The sequence below is a fragment of the Pteropus alecto genome, unplaced genomic scaffold, assembly GCF_000325575.1.
Source record: "Pteropus alecto unplaced genomic scaffold, ASM32557v1 scaffold338, whole genome shotgun sequence".
Taxonomy (NCBI): Eukaryota; Metazoa; Chordata; class Mammalia; order Chiroptera; family Pteropodidae; genus Pteropus; species Pteropus alecto.
Window position 1 is genome coordinate 605100 of NW_006441995.1, and position 20239 is coordinate 625338.

Here is a 20239-nt window from a genome sequence, read left to right on the forward strand (position 1 = left end):
AACAGTGATAATGGATTATTATTCCTCAACTTCAAACTTCTGTTTTTTAATCTGAGTCAGAATTAAACCTAAAATTGAACCAGCTTCACTAGCAATTAGGAAAATGAAGAGGTATGCTCTAGTTAGCTTATGATGTGTTTGTTGATCATCAAAGACTAAATAAGTGCAAAAGTGCCCTAAAAAGATGCTTATTTAATAAGTTTTAGCTTCAATTTTCATTAATGTTGTTCTTACCACTCACTTTCAGGTGTTGTAATAGATAAAAAGATGACTAGGAGAGTAGTTCTTCCTGCCCTCCTTTTTAAAACAAACATTTCAAAAAAAGCTTTCTATACTTTATCTATTATCATATTTAATACCCAGAAAAAATCTCATAGGGTAGATATTATTTGCATTTCATATGAGACGAAACAAAGCTCAGGAAGTCAAGAGGAAAAAGGAGGAAAGAGAATTTGAATACAAGTTTTTTAGATTCTGAAAACTTGTCTTGAACTCTTAATTGCTGTACTAATACTGCTTCTCCACTCCTTTTGAGTTTTCACCAGGTTGGTAATATTATATATAATATTCCTTGGATCCTTAAATTATAAATAACTATTAAATAAGATTTAAAGCAGAGTTTTTAATTGAATTTTTATTTTACCTCAGAAAAATCTCAAATCTTTGCTTCTAGAAATCAAAGGATTAGCCCATTCTTTTAATGTTATACTTTTCTTGGGGAATCTCTAATTCAGTGAAAATGTTTGTATTTAGTTTGATTTGTTGAATTTAGAACAGTAGCATTTCATAGAAAGAAATTTAGCTTAAAGAAATCATCCAACACTGGACGATGATGTGCCCTTTTAAAAATGAATTTTTAAGTAGGTTTAAAATAACTGATAATGGACTACCTCCAAAGGATTGCTTCCTACATCTTAGGTCAGAGACATGTTTGGCTCCTGATTTTGTGAACTTTTGTCAGTTTTAAGCCCGAGTTACCCTTTCTATGATTATTTATTTTTCATTTCAGGATACCTCTTTTTTTCTTTCCTCTTCCATCAATAACTGTAGGTTTCTTTTTTCATGCCCTTCAGACAGTCCCTTCTAGTGTATATCAGCTTCTTATTTTTAATTCTTATTTTTTATATTTTAGGCCTAAAGTGATTTGGGGCTTTCTCCCTCAGTTATTGAATATTACTTAAGTACACATATACACAGTTTAAAATCCTGGTAGTACTCAAATAAAATCAATCCTAGATTGTATCATCAGAGACTTTGCTGATAGATCAAGTGTAGTATTCAGTACCTTTGGGGGCGGGGCATTATGACAGACTAGTGGTACTTAATGCCTTAGTTGATAATAGCGTTATTACTTTTTGTATTAGAAGTAGCTAAACAGAAAGGAGTCATTTTCTGTTCCTTCTTTATGATTTAGGAAACAGAAGAATTCTTCACTAAAAACCCTTAAATTAATTGCCTTATTCTTAGAAATGACAATAATAGGAATAGCAATAATGGCTAATATTTATTGAACTCACTGTTTTGAATATTTTACTTACATTACTTAATCCCCGCTACAATCCTTCGAGATATACATATGAAATTATTCCCACTTTACAAGTTAGGAAACTGATGCTTAGAAAAGTATGAATCGCCCAAAGACTAAGAGAGGGAAATCCTATAAGCATTTCAAAATTGGCATAATTAAAATGAATGCATGTTCCTCCTAAGTTCAGTTTAGACTCTAAGCTCCCTGAGATCAGGAACTTAATATCATGTTTATTACTTTATTTGTATTTCCTAACATAGGATTCAAGTATTGCAGAAGTGCCAGGCATAATCTTAAGTGAATAAATCAGGTTGTAGGAGCCTGATTTATTACTCTTAGCCATGAACCTTCTGGAAGGAATCCATACAAATCTAATTTGTATTGCATAACTTATTCCTTTTCCGTGGACTACCATTTTCCCTATATCTAGCAGGGTACCTGGCAGCTTCCTACTATTCAAGTCTTTAAATTCCAACATAAGTTCGTGTTTTCTGTGATGCCTTCTTATCTCATTTAGATTTGTTGTTCCTTTCTCTACTATCTTCCCATTTTTTTTCCTTTGATTTTCATCATAATACTTATTATATTGTAATTATCTTCTCTCCCTAGCTTGAGAATCCTTGATAGGTCAGGAGAGAGAGCAGTGGTATACTCTGTCTTATTCATCTCAATTAAATTCAATGTTAAGTACAATTTCAGGTGCTCACTAAATGTTTGAGCTGAATGAATTCATATATACAAGCTAAAAATAGACTCGTAGGTGAGTATTGAGGTACATTATTTCAGTGTTGTCCTCTTAATATCACTTGCTGTGTGATTTTAGGCTACTCCTTAGATTATGAAAAATAATTCCTCTAGGCTGATTTCTTTCAGAAATATTAATAATTGAGGAGATACTATAGCATTTCAAGATTACTGCTAGGGTTTTCTAAGAAAGTTCTCTGACATCCTTATCCTTTGGGAAAAATTTTTTAAGAAAGTAAAAAGCTTAATAAAAGATATATCATAGATAAGCCAGATGTCTAGGAATGAACAGATTGTTTAAGAATTTAAGTATCGAAAGGAACATATTAGATTAAATGCTAGGATCCTTAAATACAGGATATAAGTCAGAATTATATCTGCTCTTACACACACCACTTAGGATTGTTTATGAAGTTCAGTAGAGATAATATGAATAGAATTGCTTATAAATAGGATAATGCTATAATGTTAGTTTGTACAAAAGGAATTTTATTAATCTATTAATATACAACAGTTCTCCCTTACCTGTGGTTCTTTCTGTGGTTTCAGTTACCCACCATCAACCGTGGTCTTAAAATATTATATAGAAAATTCCAGAAATAAACAGTTTATAAGTTTTAAATTACATACTATTCTGAGTAGCATGATGAAATCTCATGCTGTCCAACCCAGGACATGAATCAACCCTTTCTCCAGGCATATCCACGATGTACATGCTATCTGTAACCCTTATTTTGCTTAATAATGACCCCAAAGCTCTAGGGTGGTAATGCAAGCAATTGAGATATGCCAAAGAGAAGCCATAAACGTGCTTGCTCTCTTTAAGTGAAAAGGTGAAAGTTCTTGACTTAATAAGGAAGGAAAAGAAATCGTATGCTGAGGTTGCTAAAATTTACAATAAGAATGAATCTTCTCTGTGAAATTGTGAAGAAGGGAAAAGAAATCCATAATCGTTTTGATTCTCCTCACATATTATTAAATGGTCAGTAGTAGCCTAATGCTATGTCACAACGCCTACGTCATTCACCTCACTTGATCTCATCACGTAGATATATTATCATCATTATATCATCACAAGAAGAAGGATGAGTGCAGTACTATAGATATTTTGAGAGCGAGATAACACATTTATGTAACTTTTATTACAGTGTATTGTAATTCCATTTTGTTAGTAATTGTTAATCTCTTACTATGTCTAATTTATAAATTAAACTTTATCATATCTATGTATAGGAAAAAACATAGTATATATAGGGTTTGGTTACTATCTGCAGTTTCAGGCATCTATTGGGGGTCTTGGAACATTTTCCCTGCGGATAAGAGGGAACTATGGTACTGTAAATTAAATGATTCCTAGGAACTTTTTCAAAAACTGTATTAGTTATCTGTTGCTATATAGCTAGTTACTTTAAGATTTAGCAGCTTAAAACAGTAAACATTTTTATCTCACAGTTCCTGTGGGCCAGGAATCTGGGTACACCTTAGTTTGGTGCTTGCTAAACTCTGGGTGTCTCACCAGGCTACATACAGTCTTTCTACAATCAAGGTATCAGTGGACACTGCAGTTGTTACAAGGCTCAACTAGCAAAGGATTTGCTTCCAAGCTTACTCACTTTGCTGTTGGTGGGCTACAGGCTCTCACTGGTTATTGGCTAGAGACTTAAGTTCCTTTTCATACAGACCTCACTGTGGTGCAGCGCCCAACATGGCAGCTTATTTCCCTTAGAGTAAGAGAGGGTACTAATGACAGAAGCAATAACCTAAGAAGTGAAATGCCATCACTTTTGCTGTGTTCTTTTGGTTAGAAAAAGGTCACTAGCTCCATCCCATACTCAGGAGGAAGAGACTACAAGGGCATAAGTACCAGGAGCCCTTTGAAGGCAAATAAAGAAACTATTTTGAATATGCCTACTTGTAAATTATTTATTGGTTTAATATATTGACAATCAAAATTTCACTGAGATGTTGGGGAAATTTGAAATAATGTTTCTGTAATTTTTCAAAAAGAATTTGAAAACAATTAATGGGGAGGGGAAAACAGTCATGCCTTACCTTATATTAGAACATATTAACCTACAATGGCTACATCAATTTATAGTGTGTCATGATAGGTAAATGAGTGAAACAGCAAACCTAAAATAAATGCTACTGTCAGTCTACCTCTACAGATTAAATATTCACGAAATATATAAAGGAACTGCATTTTTAGATCTCCCAAACAATTTTAAATAATGACAAGTGATACTAATATTATATTTTGTGACTCTTTTAGCACTAATTCTAACAAGAATTTATTTTATGTTAGGCATAATCTTGGGAGCTGTTTGCATAATTTTTCATCTTGTTAAAATCATTGTGTTGCTTTATTAGTCTTTTTATTAAGACTGACTTTTTCTGTCAAACTACTAATACATTAGCTTTTAAAAAATTATTTCTGCCTGTGTTCATTGAATGAATCAATGAAAATATGTCTTATTGGCTGCAAAGTTTTCAGTGTGCTATCCACTCTGATTCCATCTCCACTAACAACTTAAAAGTTATTCAGTAAATTACTTCTTTGGCAGAGTAAGATATCAAGAAACCAAGGTTCTACCTGATCCTGCTCCATTTAGTTCCAGGTTTTGCTCCAGTGGGAAATCTGTTTACACTGGTAAAGTGATTCAGGGCTTAAGTCATCAGAGTCTCACCCCTGGCTCACGGGTGCCCAATATACACTACAAGATTGTATAACTTCATTAGTGTTCTTAAAATAATCTTAGAAGCTGAAGCCTATAGGCCTCCTACTTAATCTTTTAATATAATTTCAGACCCAATGTTTTCTCCTTTCTTTAAAAAAAAATTATTTCTATTAACTGAATTTTGTTTTACATATTGTTAGTATCTTAAAATTGTTGATTTACAAAACACCATGTATTGACTTTTCCCCGTAAAAATTTCCTTGAAATTAACCACCCACATTGATCAAATAAAACAATTAATTGACTTTGTTGTAACCTGAGTTTTTATTTTGTCTGAATGTAGTTATCTTTCTCACTAAGTCTTCAGTAGAAAGTACAATTAATACTTAGTGATTTCTAAATCTGAGTATAGGAGAAAAGGGCATAAAATTGAAGAATGCTAGATTTTGAATATCTTCTAGAACCTTGACCTTCCTGTTCTTTGAAAGAATGATAGCTTTATAAGTACCGTCTTAATGTGGGAAAATTGATTCAAGAAACATGAATGAGTTTTAAAGTAGTGCTAAAAAAGCTGTGGTGTATTTCTTTGCAAAGGTGGTGACTGGTGCAATGTCAATTCCACCTGTCTGCATTCTGAAGCTATGGTTTTCAAACTTTGCTACACATTAAAATCATCTGGAGGGTGACTTTAAAAATCTTGATTCCCAGCCCTTACTCCTAACAGTGAAATCGGTATTTCCAGGAATGGCACCCAAGGTATATATGTACTTGTTTACATTTTCCAGGTGATTCATATATGTAGCCAAGTTTGAGAAGCACTGCTGTGAACTGCTCACTGAGCATCTTTTTTAATGCAGTGTGATTCAGTAGATCTGGAGTAGGATCTGAGAGTCTGCATTTCTAACAAACTCCTAGATGGAGTGATATTCCTGGTCTGTGTTCCATGCTTAAAGTAGCAAGGTTTTGGAATACTAAGTTTCCTAGGTAAACTGTAGTTGTTGTGTTGTCTTTATTCAAAAAGAACTATATTCTGCTCTTGGTCTCATAATTGCAGGAGAGTTCGTTAGTTATACTTTTTCTCTTTTGACCCTAGTGACACTCCTGCAAAGTGTAATACATGTTCATTATGAAAAACTCAGTTAAATGATACGAAAAATAAAATTAGTAGCTACCTGAAATTAAATAATAATTAAAGCTTTGTGTAAGACTCCATGTGAAAGTTAAAGCTTTCAGAAGTGTTTTCTGAAATATACATTTTCCCACGATAGGTAAAACAAAATATTGTGGGAGCAATATGACTAAAACTGAAATGCATTTGCTCAGAAAAGACCATAAGGAAACATGCCCAAACATTGTAGTTACATTAGGGAGACAAGATTATAGGTACTTCTTTGATCTGCCATCTAAAATATTGATAATGTGTATATATTACCTTTATGATAAGAAAAAAAGCCTTAGACTTCTCAAAAACACCTCTGAAGAACAAGCCTGAAAGGTAATAACTGAATACTTGACAGTTCATATGAAAATCATCTAGATTTCAATAGAAAGATGGGCAAAGAATAATTTACACAAATAAAAGTACAAATTGTAAATGAACAGTTGAAAAAATATTTTTTAAAACAACTCTGATAAGACATGTTACATGTAGCCAAGAGGGTACCTACTTTTCTCCAAAAGAAGTGTTTTAGAACTAATATCCAGTCCTGACAAGCCACAGCAAAACCGATACATTCATGGTGGCATGATGCAACCTTTTGAAAGGCAATATGATTAACACAAAGATTAATATTGCAGTACAATACAAAAATATTATACATACTTCAACAGCTACTATGTAAAATGTTTACATGCTAAAGGGGAATTTTTTGATATGTCCTAATTTGAGTGTAAGGGGATGTGATTACAGAATGCTTTTGTATTTGCCTAAAAATTCTTTACTCTTACGGACTGTGTTTTCAACTAAAAGAAAATCAGTTGTGTCTAAATTAACTTTACATATGATAGCCCTCTGTTGGGTAAATGAACCTCATTTATATGTTCTGTATGTTTAGTTTTTGGTTTTGGCCTTCTTCAGACTGTGTTCTATAGAAGTTTTCTAAATCAGAAACCAGTCTTTATTGAGATTTGCTTTTAAATTTTCTATTATTAAAGCCAGCCTTTTATTTAACATTTATTAAGCTGACCTGGTATGTAGTACAATTGTTGTCTAGGTACTGTATAGGGAACATAGAATTAGAACCATAAGGAAATTACAATTTAAGAAATAGAAAGATATTAAAGTTATTACTTCAGAAATATCTGAAGAAATGTGGATATCTTTTAAAAAATAAATTCTGGTTTCAGCTTCTTTTTAGTCTCCAAGGTCGCATCCAAAATAATACAGCCACTGCCAAACATGTGCATTAAATCTTGGAGAGCTTACTGTACCAGTAAGCCACAATAGTAAAAAGTTTAAGCAGAGAAATTCAGAAGTAAATAGATACAGGTTTAGAAACTTGAAGCCTTACCTAAGGAAAGAGGTAAAGGAAAAGAAATATGTGCTATTGCAAATACTTCACAGAGCTGTTATTTAATGTGTATCTCACCCTGAAATTGTTACTGTGTCCCCACTTCAACCTTGTTGACTGCTTTTCCAGACTTCTTAAAACCGAACCTGAGCAGCATACCTCAATTGTCTAGTTCTGTATTTCCCAACCAAAGGTGAATAAGTGCTATTGGCATTTTGGGCAAGACACTCATTGTGCTGGACTGTTCAGTGGTTTAGTGTCCTACTCACTACTGCCAGTTGCAGCCTTCAAATGTTATTAATCAAAAAATGCCCTCACAGTTATCTGTGGGTTGATGAGTGAGTACCACCTTCCATTAAGAATGCATTGGTTTAGTTAGAATGCAGCTATTTTAAAAACAGAAATAGATTTTATTCTTTTGATGTTAATTTCATGTTATAGTGGTTAGATTGAAACGTCACACTGGATGTGAATGGTAAGGATTAGGGTTCAGTGTTATTAGGGAAACAAATGGGAGGGATTTGGGTCTTCTTTCATTCCAACAATTGATGGCTTAGAGAAGTACAGGAGAGGACTTGCTACATTTTTGGTGGATAATTTTGCACTACTCTGTCAGTCAAAATTTAGAATGCATATGCCCATTTCTCATTAACCCCACTTCAAGGAATCTAGTCTGTAGAAACCTTGGAGAACATAAAACGCACGTTTTAGTTTCAATTAGCAATAATCATATAAATCAGATAAATCTCACTGGCTACGATACTGCCACTGCACAAGGCTAAAATACTCACATTAGGATGTGCATTTGCAATATTATTGGTAATAGCAAACTATAAATAAATAGAAGTAAACAAAACAAAAACAACAACAACAAAAAAAATACCAAAAAACCCACCCACCTAACTAAATATAAATAGTGGTTAAATAGTTTATGGTACATACTGTACATCTTTTTTTTTTTTTTTTAAAGGAAGTAGGGCTCTATAGACTGGCTAAGTTAACAAACTATATCATTAAAGGGGGAAAAGGCAAGTTAGAACAGTATGATTAGTATGATTCTAGTTTTGCAATTAAAATGTGTGTGTGCATGTGTGAGACATGGAATGTGTTTTTTTATTGTTTAAACAAATTAAAAAGTAAAACCAAGATTTTCAAATATTGAGAAAGAGACAGTAATACTTTCTTTGTTCTTCTAGCACACAGTTGGTTCCCCTATCATTTACTTTCATTTCCTTCTTTAGACAACCCAATTGCACTTAATAGAAAAGGCTTCCTCTTGAATCTCTACCCAAAAAGACTTTGAAAAAGATCTAGTAACTAATGGGGCAATAAGCAGCACTGTCATCATGGACACCCTATGCTCAAAATTTGTCATACTTTGACTATTTCTTCCCATGTCGTCTTCACTTCAGTTGTTGATGCACCTGTAAAACATCTTTCCCATATATTCCTTTGTTGTTGTTATTGTTTTTATCATAGTTCATATCCTCATTACTATATGCTTGAATTATTACAGTAGGCTGTGAAACTAGTCTCCTTTCAGCTTCAGCCTATTCCATTTCCATGCTTAGCAATGCCTTCTGAGCACATGATAGTCAGGATTAGTACTATTATCTTAAATGTGCTTACAAAAGTAGTTTTGTGTTATGTACTTATAGCCATGGAGAGTATACCCCAATAAAAATGTTTAGTTTCTCCCTCCTCTGAACTTTCTTGGATCTTGTTTGTGATCCTTGTACTTTTCTGCCTACCTGTAATTATGTTTACCTTAAAAGACTGCATTCTACTGGAAACTCTTTCTAGAACAGAATACATGTAACTTGTGTTTCTCACAGTACTTAATGAAATGCCTTGCACACAGTGTAGAGGCTAAGCAAATATTTCCTGATCAAACTATTGTTAAATTTACATACAAAAAAGTTAATGAACTTGAGATGTCATTGTTCTTCTACCTCCTTGGAATGTCTTTTGCCACCAAGGAAAAAAGCAAAAATTATAAAGATGATGTCCAGTTAGGAAAGCACTATAACTGAAAAAAAGCATCAAGTGCAAGTCAAGAAGCGATTGGAGATATAGATAGGCAGTCAACTTTGTAAATCCTTATAGGCAGTGCCGAGTTTGAACTTTATTCTGTTCTGGAAGGGGAACCATGGAAAGATTTTGAGGTGAATTGTTTGATCACATTTATGTTTTAAATACATTAGTCTCATACAGTGAGGAAGCTATATCTAGAGATGGTAAAACTGGAAGATGGGACCAGTTAGGCTATTGCAAGAGTCTAGTAAAAAACGTTCTAAAATTCTAGAACAGTGGCAGTATAGTAGGATAGAAGAAAATGGATTAAGAAATACAGATTACATTGGTGTGTTTTTTGTTCTTATTTGATGTGGGTAAGGCAGAGGGAAGCATCTTGACGAGGCTTTAGAGGTTGAATGAAGTGCTGATACTTAAATTTGAGAAGGAACATAAGAGAAAAGAGTAGCATTCAATTTTGTGGCTGAGATGAGTTTGAGCATGTTAAATTTGAATTGTCTCTAGGACAGCCTGTTGAAGATGTCCAGCAATTGGTTGGTTACATAAGCCTCAGGAGAGCAGTTTAGGAAGGGTCAGAACTGACAGTCATCAGCATGCAGGTCCAAAGTTAGAGTGGTTAATGTTTGCCCCAGAGAGTATGTATTGTAGATTTTTTAAAAATCCATTCCTTTTTTCGGTGATTTCTGTGATCTCCCAGTAGCCGAGATTTGTTATGGTTAACTTTCTGTAATTTTTTTTATTCTAAAAACACAATCTCTTTTAACCTGAATCTAGTCACAAGGGAAAAAAGCAATTCGAATTGAGGAAGACTGCAAAATAATTGGCATTAACTCTTCAAAATTATCAGTGTCTTAAAAGATTAAAAACATAGGATAAGGAGCTGTTCTAGTTTAAAGAAGACTAAAAGAGATAACCAAATACAGTGTGACCCTTAATTAATTGAATGATTCTGGATTGCCTCTTTAGAGGACATTATTGCGATAACTGGGGAAATTTGAATATAGGCTGACAATTTATTATGCAGGAGAATGTCCTTTTTCTTTGAGTTAAGTGTCATGTAACTAACTCAAGTGGTTTAGCTTACAAAAAAAGTGTACATGTTTAGAGAGAAAGGGGTGAAACAAAAATAAGGTATAAAAGAAATGTGGGTTTGTATTATGAGAGTTTTTTAGTTAAGCGAAATGTGCTTTTATAAAAGTGTAGTATTAATAAATACAAAAGATTGTATTTATTACATATTTGTGCTTTTCTCCATTGATTATGGGATATAGTTAAGACAGTAAAGTAACTGGTTTATCATGAGCGGGCTTCTTCTCTTTGAAACCAAGTAAGTGGACCAGAATTATTACAATCTATTATCAATAAACCCAGTATTAGACTAGGGTGGTTAACACTACAGTCTTTCCACAGACAAGATTTATTTTTGCTCACACTACCTATCGAACAGTTTGTCAGGGAAGAGATCTGCTCTACCTCGTAGCTCAAGAAGCCAGACTGATGGGGTGTCTGACATTGTGTAACTACACATCTGGAACATTAGTCCTACACAGTGACCACCACTGGGAAAGAAAAAGCTGGAGAGCCTTCCATTGGCTCTTAAATATTTCATCCATGAAATGACACACAGGTTACTTCCACTCATAGCCCATTAACCAGAACCAGACATGGCCTTGCCCTATTGATAAGAATCTGGGACATGTGGAGAGCACACGAATATTTGGTGAGCAGTAAATGTCTGTCATATTTTGTAGTTCATCTTAAGGAATATTGAGTGTAGGTAGTCTTTAAACCTGTGGACAGTAGGCACTGTTGCTGTAATTCTGCTTGTTAAATGGTAGGAAATTTTATATATCACTTTCAGTGCCCAGAAGTGACTTGTTTTATATTGACTATTTCTCACATAATCCATTTTTTATTTGTTACCTTCAAAACTATATAGTAAATGTAAACTGAATTTGAGAGAGGTTTAGTAATTTGCCCAATTATAAAGTATATCGTGGAGAGAGCTTATAGGGTTTTGAGATTTTGCTTTGCCATTTTAATTTTAATGATAGCTACTTTTAAATGCTATTTTAACTTAAAACTTTCTTGAGATTTTTAAAAGGGGGTTTCCTCGGAGTTGTTCTTTCTTTTTTAAAATTTATATTATTTACATTTAAAAGAGCATTAGGTAGTGTTTTTCAGGGTACGATCCATCAACCATTTGTATATTATAACCCTGTATACAATCATTCCTTTATTCTTGGACATTTAGTTTGACATTTCTCAGAGATATAAATTCTAATGTAGTTCTGAAAAAATATCCAAAGTGTTTTATTTATCTTAAATACATTAGAAATGTATACATACATTAATTAAATCTATATAAACTTTAGTAACATTTATATTTCCGAGGTATGGCTCAAAATTAATTTCAATATTGAAATTTTAAGAAGTACAAACATATTCCTTTTGAATATTTAGTCTTAGGATGTTTGTTCTAATCCAGACAAAATCAGTTAAGTGAACACCTCACTTGACTTGATCTCTGTACCAGCTCTTCCTACATACTTCTTTTTATCGAATTAGGTAAATTATAAGCCAAAAGCTTTTAGATAAAGTTCCAAGGTCAGTGCAGGTTCAATATAGTCTTTTTTCCCCCAGTAATTCTTGAAGGGAGATTTGTTCTCAAAAACAATAGCTTTATGAAAAAAAAACTGAAACTACATCATAGCTGTACAGAGGGAGAGAATTAACATTTTAATATTAAGAATGTGCAAAGGCTTACAAGCGTGAAAGAGTTTATTAGCTCATTAACTTTCTTTAACTTTTGTTCAATTATAGTCCAAAGAGGATTTTTTAAAAAATAGCTACTTCTATTCATCATTCTCATTTAAGTGTTTTCTGATCTTTGTTTTGACATAAAAAGAATGATATAAAACTTACCACATAGTAATATGTGCTGACACATGCCTAAGGATCTCTAGAGCTGCCTTTATCTTTTGTGGAAGTGATGCTAACTGAACACAACAGAAATTCTTTGTATTTGTATCATATTCCCTAAGGATCTATCTGTTAGCTTATAAGTCAGTGAAATCATATTTCATCATAGCACACAGACTAAAAGGAAATGCGTCTGATATCCATTTCTTTACCACATCATTATCTCCCGTGGAAAAATATATATGGAATGACTGCATTCAGTTATTGCAAATGAATTGTCACTGTCATTTCATTTGTGGTAATTTTCCTTTCTTCTTCCCCCAAACCACCTATTTCCTGAAGAAAAGGAAAGGTAGTGAAATTTCTCTTGTCAGTATATTTTCTGCAAATATGAAGTTTTCTAATAAATGTAGATAATTGTCTTCTAGAAGTTTTCTTTATTACAAGTTCACTTAGATGTTTGAATTTGTTTTTCTGTTAAGTTGGAAGATGACTCCTGTTTTCAGTTATTTACTAAATTATTGCTGTAGTTGGGATTAAACTGACAACTTTCTCTGAAACTTTCAGCAATACCAGTAAGCACTTGGCCAGAGTAAAACCATCTCTTCATTTTTGTGTTGGAAATGCCATGGTATTTAATACCAGTGTTTCACTAAAAGCTCTTAAAGATCGTGGGCACAATTACGTCCCACAATTTTTAGAGCATTTTGTTTTTTAAATGAATTTAATCGGATTAGTCAGTTAAATTTTAATATAAGGTTACCATCTTTTATGTCATGGAGGGAGCATTTTAACACTAAAAGGGTAAAGTAAAAAGACAGCTATAACTTCAGATTAAAAGGCAGTCATTCCATATGTCAGTTGTCAGAATCACATTGATATATTTATATCTTGCATTATCTTTATTTCTCTTGTCTCACCATATGCTTCTGCAAACTTTATTTTCACCCTTATTTGAAAAGCATGAATTTGAATATATCCTGTGATGAAGTTTACAGTGCTTATTGCAATAGGAAAGGAGCTTTTGATTTAGTAGGCAAAGTCTTTTATGTGGCAAGTACTTGCCTAGGAAACAAGCTATTTTCATTTGAAGTACATTTGTTTTCATAAGCAGAGAATCTCAACTTTATTTCTAACATAGCAGTTGAACAATATTCATGATGAAAAAGTCTCTGATGACTTTGAAATACAGGTTCTAATTCATTGCAGTATTAACAAGAATAGAATTTTTAAGTACCACACAAAAAAATGTCTGTAGCTATCAACGCTATAGTACTTACTAAGCCAAATACAGACATTAACAGAACTATCTTGGATATCTTCTAAAATTATTTTTTAAATCTTATTCTCAGATATTCTAGTTTATCTTATAAATTCTAAAATGAATTGTAACAGGGAGGCAATATACTGTAGTGGTTAATGACTTGGACCCTGAAGCCAGCTTTCCTGGTTTAAAATCTCAGTTTTTCTACTTACTAATTGTGAAACTTTGAGTAAAGTGGATTGCTACATTTGAAACTCACTAAAGTTTCTTTTGTATATTTAATGTTAATAGTATTTTGCCATTTCCGGGATACAGGCTCTCATCATTTTTTAGCTATTATATTAGGTAGCTTTTTAGGGGGAGGGTTAGGGGATACAAATATCAGAAAAATGTGACTGTTGCACACTATACTCCTAATTTCATGGGGAAAAGGAGAAGTTAAAGAAAAACCTTCTCAAATGGCACAGATGCAAATGTTTTCAAAGACTAAGAAGGCATGAATCGATAATGGCAAAACTTGAAGGGCATTTAAGTTTGTGTCACTTGAGAAACACTTGTTATAAGCATTTTATCAATTTGTCCAAGCATTGCAACAAATAGCCATTTTAAAGGAAAACATTAAATAAATAATGGTACATAGATGATACTGAGATATGGTGAAATCATACAAGTAGACCTTGAATGAGTATTGAGCAAATTGTTTTAGGACACGTGTGATTCTCAGCTTTTTACATTTGACTGTATAACTTTAGAGTTGGTGCTTTAATTTTTTATTTGGCTTAACTTGAGAAACTATTGACTGATATTCTTTTTTACGATAAAGAACACATTAATGTAGAGCAGGAAACTGTTCTCAAATGGTAATTACAAGACTTTCATATCTTTTTCAAAAAATGGACACAGCACACAGCTGTGTGCTGCATAACAACATCTCGGTCAATGACAGATTGCATATGCTATGGTGATTTACCATTAGAGCTTAGGTGTGTAGTAGGCTATATCATTTTAGGTATGTGTTAAGAACACTCTGTGATGTTCGCACGACAAAACATTTTTCAGAACATAGCCCCCATCATTACATGGTACATGACCTGTATTATGTTCTTTGCTACTAGTGGCTATTTAAATGGACTCCTTTTCTAATTATGTTCAGCAAAGAAAAATGTTGCTCATTGCCACGACCCACCACCACCACCACCACCACCACCACCACCATGTTGCCACGACTCACCACCACCACCACCACCACCACACTCCTCATCTCAGTAGCATGCCTGCCTTGTTCATTGACATCTTTCATCTGTGTCTGGGACTTTACATCTTTGTTGTTGCTAAGTTTCTTGCACTTTTTTTTTTTTTTTCAGACTGCCTGAGCTTATTCTCTCATCATAAAATATTTTAACTATTTTTAGCAACTTTTGAAAAAGCTTAAATCATAGTTTAATCATAAAGTTTAACTATAATGTTAAAATCAAACTTTGAAGATGTTTAAGTCATACCTAGACTCAGTGTATTCCCCAGCCTCTTCTCTATATGCCACCATAGTCGCTTTGCTCGCTACTCCAGTTTTTGGCTTTGACTGCTCTGAAATTATCTGTTGCTCTTCTTATTTTGATCTTGTCATTCAGGGCCTATAAATTACATTTTACCATGGTTCAGGTTTATCTCATCTTTTAAAAACTTACAGTTTATCTTATTCTTTCCTGAATACCAAATGATATACTCTTAGCCAATTTTTAAGTGCCTCTCCAACCCCTTCAAATCCACCAAGAGAAATTCATCCCATATCACATTTTTACATTGAGCCTAAAGTGAATTATATGCCCCTTGAAACGTAAGATTTCATTTCCTGTAAAATATCATTACTGATATTTCCATAAGTAAGTATTGCTTCTGGTTCAAATACTATTTTGAAAACGAAGTGAGAGATGTGAAAATCTAGGCAAAATCTTAAAACTGTAGCAAAATTACCATTAGGACCATAATAGTCTGATGACATTCATCCTGTTAAAATACCAAAGCAAAGTAAAAAGTACTCTCTTCACCTGGAACTATCTTGTAGTGCTGTACCTGACTTCTTGCCATTCCATAAAAATAGTCATTCTTCTACTGAGCATTCATTTTCTTTATGTTCTTGCCAAGTCAGAATCAAGTGATGATTTAGGACTTGGGAACTTACCAAGATAAATCCATATTGTCACTCCTTTTCCAATTTCGTAGCCTCACAAAAAAACAGTTACCACAATTTTAATTTGCCTTCAGTTAAGTAAAGAATTAGTTTATACCACAGAGTAAAATCCTGTAGTTTATAAAGCTACTTTAATGAAAATGCCAACTTTCTAAAATGAATATGACCAGCTATGGCCATGCCACCCTGAACATGGGCGATCTCATCTGATCTCGGAAGCTAAGCAGGGCCGGGCCTGGTTAGTACTTGGATGGGAGACTACCTAGGAAGACCAGGGGCTATAGGCGTTAAAATGAATATAACCAGTACAGAATTGCTTACTGCTCAAAAACTTTTTGTTTAATCTTACGTTGTTTTTGATAAATTTTAATTAATAAAGGGAAACAAATGATTACTCTTTTATTGTTGAAATAGAATGTTTTCCTCAATATGGTTCTTTAAATATATTACCAGTTTCTATCCCCTCGTTTTTTATATAATGACCTTGGATTTTGACCCATTTCTTAGAACTTAGGTCTTTATTATAATTTCTGTACTCTTGTCTTTTACCTAAACTTATCTGTTAGTTTGATTTTTGAATAAGGAAAATCATGCTGTTCATAGTACAGGTTAAATCTTATTTTGGAGATTACCCAATTTGGGTATATATTCTTAGAAATTTTTGAATCCTTGAGAGTTATGTGTGAAACAAAACTTGAGTTTGATTTTCCTTTGGCCATTAGCGAGTATTATACTTTTAACCTAGTGTAAACTGTGGGAAGTATCAAGCACACTTCTAAGTTCTCTGGGTTCACTCTGGACTTTCGACTGTGATATTTGGTATTACTACACAGTAATGTAAACTCTATATTAGGTTTTATTCCAGAAAGTCTTGGATTTGACTTTCCTATTTCTTTATTTTATGAAGTTAGGTAACGCCTCTCTGAGGTTCATTTTACCTATATATATATAATAGCTGATTTATCTGATAGGGTTGTTATGCCTCAGCTTGATAATTTTATGTACAATGGCAATTTTGTTGAGAAGATGAAATGTCAATAAGCAAAGCTTTTGAAATTGGTTTACCTTTCTTTACCTTTGATAAAAGGGAATTTTAAAGTGTGAGTGATGATAGAGCAGGCAATGGGTTTGTAGATTTGAACTATAGATTTTCTACCACTTTTGAATGTGGTACTTTCCAGTGATATCTCTATAGACAGAGTTAAAGAAAAATACATTTTAAAAGGATTTGTAATTGTACCAGTTAAAGCTGGTTTCTGTGGGCCACTGATGCTATTCTCTGAGATAGAAATTTTATGGGTTTTTTTCCCCTTCATGAGTAAATTGAGGGCATTATATTTCTTCATACCTCTAAATTTAGTAACTAGGGTAATCTTTAATTTTTTTGGTAAATAGTTTTTATTAAAAGCTACTTATCAAGATCCTTTTCAAAAAATGATGAATTTCTCACTTTCATATTCTTTTTTTTTCTGTGACTTTAAACATACAATATTGTTTATATTACCTTACAACTTAGATATTCTGATAAATACTTGTAAAATTCATATCCAAAGAGAAGCTTTTTCTGCAGGCATGAAAGATTACTTATAACCTAATTTAGTCTTAACCTGTTTTGGCTTTCTGTGTAAAGTTTGTATTAGATACAACTGTTTGGCTTGAATGTGAGTATGAGAGGATATATATTAATAAATGATAAGACCCAACTAACACTAGTTGGTATGTGTGAAAGTGTTCACTACTATTTGTAGAAACTTCAAATATAGTAGTACATAAGAAGACTTACAAAGTGAGTCCAGTCAGTTTTTAGTCTTATAATGTGTAGAGTAAAATCCAGTTTTGAATGTTTTTATTTATGATTAATTTCTGTTGTATAAATTTCTAATGAAGGTTATTAAGAATTATGTTTCCAAGTTCCAAGTTGATTGTCTGCATTCTACTAATTGTCCTATAGGTGGCATCGTTATAATTTGCTCACATTTTTGCTTTCCACAAAGATCCATTATTGTTTCATCTTTAGCTCTTGATTTGTAATGTGATTGCCTAAGTGATTAATAAAACTAGATCAAATAATATGGAACTCTATGAATATAGTTGTTAACTTTGGGTAACAGCTATTTTTCTCCTGAACTAATATTCAGATTTTTAATCTTTTAAATATTACATTTGCAGTTAGCACAGAATATTATTGAATTAAAATTTAATAAAATTATTTATAAATTTTTGATAAATATTTAAGTAACGTGATTTTTTAATGTTTCTTGAGGAGATGGCATATAATTTCATATAGTTTGTCAGCATTATAGGATTTATTTTTTAATTGTGTTGAGGCAATAAGTATAGTGGTTAAGAGCATGGGTTTTAGATTTGAGTCCGTATCTTAACTCTGTTCCTTACTAGCTATGTAAATTTAGGCACATTGCTTAACCTCTTTGAAAGAGGTCCACTTTCTGTAATAGCCTGTAAGCTGGTTAGGATAGGGACGCTATTGTCTTGTATACAGTTGTATTCACAATGTCTGGCACTTGGTAGGTACTCAGGTTTTTATATTAAAGTTATTGGAGTAACATTGATTAATAACATTATATAAATTTCAGGTGTACAACTTTATAATGCAACATCTGTATACTCTGTTGTGTGCTCATATCCAAATCAATAAATTCTTGATGAATGAATAAACCTGTGTTGCAAGATTGCTATGAAAATTAAATGGTAACATAAATATAAAGCATCTAGTAATGTACATAACACTTTTTAACAATAACAGAAAATCTTCATTCTAGCTGATACATGAAATAGGTTTTTTCTTAGACTCTCATCTCTCATATTCTCTTACAAGGTTTTCATTTCCCATCGCCACCCCAGATGTTTTCATTTTGCTTCAGTTTTCTATGATATTTCCCGGGCCTTCTGCCAAAGGCTTTTTTCTTTGAATGTTTACTTCATTATACCAGTATCTTTATTGTAATTTCATGTTTTATATTCTTAATATCACCAGGTTGAGACAATAATTACATTTTTTACAGGAAAATGTTTCATAGTGGTATTAAACAGTTATTTAGGTTAATATCTATCTGGTAAGAATCTAGTGAAGATTAACATTTATATAAAGTAAACTAGCAAATGCCTGGCATCTAGAAGGTATTCACTGGATGGTGCTATTTACTAATAATACTGATATTAATATTTTAAAACACTTTTCTACTGTATTATGATGTATTTCAAGCCTATTAATAATGGTTATTTATTGAGTGTCTTCCACGTTGATTTTACACACATTGTCTCATTTAATTTTTAATTGGGTCAAGGTACTATTATCCTCACTTTATATTTGAGGATACCTTTAAAGAGGCTAAATAAAAATCACCCAAACTTGTCCTCTAGTAAGCGGTAGAATTGTATTTAAAACCTCTGTTCTTGCCAGTATTCTATGTTGTTTGAAGGCTATTTCTGCTTAAGGTTGAGCTAAGAGCGTACATAACATCCTACATAACTTTTGTTTCCTGTCATCTGTTCATTTTCCTATATTCTACTCAATTTTCCTGCTTTTCTTTTTCTGTCCAAATGGACCAGGAACACAGTATTCCATACTCTGTCTCTCAGATTTCTAGGTCATAAATTCATTTTAATCTCCTGCTTTGCTTATTTTGCTAGGTATAACTTATGAGTATTGTCTCCTCGTTCTCATACTCATTTCTAAATCTAATTCGTTGATGATTTAGTTACTTTAGTAGCTTCCTCATCTCCTTAGCCTTACCTTCCTATGAGAATAAACATCTCACATGACTTAATTCCTTTGGCTCATTCCACAAACACCTTGCCACTTTTGAATACTTGTGAAATGCATCTTTGCTGACTTTTTAGTACTAAGTTTTGCCAATAAGAGTTGATTTTTTAGGTTAAAATTAAATTAATTTGGTTGCCTTATTACTCTTTTTTTATCATTTTATTGGTCTTATATATTTTTTTACTTTTTTATATAAGTCATATTTTTTTTACTTTTTTCTAATAATAATAATAACAGTTTTAAAGCTGTTCTTACTGAACCTCTGTCTACCACCATACCATACATAGTGCAAGGTGTTTTGTGTACGTTGTGTCTAATCCTCAGTGACCATATAAGATTGTGGGAATTATCTCTATTTTGCAAATAAAGAAAATAACCTCAAAAGAGTTAATTGACTTTATATGTATTCCATTTGTATTCTTTGGTCTTCATCCTCACACATTCACTAATGTAGAAGACATTTTTAAATCCCATATTTGGTTGTGAAATCAAGCAATCTTTTAAAAGCTCTTTCATAGAGCAGTTTGAGGTTTACAACAAAATTGAGATGAAGGTACAAAGATTTGCCATATACCTCCTGGCCGCCC

At 32.7% G+C, this 20239-nt stretch overlaps 1 protein-coding gene and 1 pseudogene across 3 annotated transcripts in view; both read left to right on the top strand.

Annotated features, from left to right (window-relative positions):
• NIPBL (NIPBL, cohesin loading factor) overlaps positions 1-20239 on the top strand; it is a 166465-nt gene that overhangs the window by 16531 nt on the left and 129695 nt on the right. The gene's annotated exons all lie outside the window — the stretch shown is intronic.
• Positions 16037-16155, top strand: LOC112486119 (annotated as a pseudogene).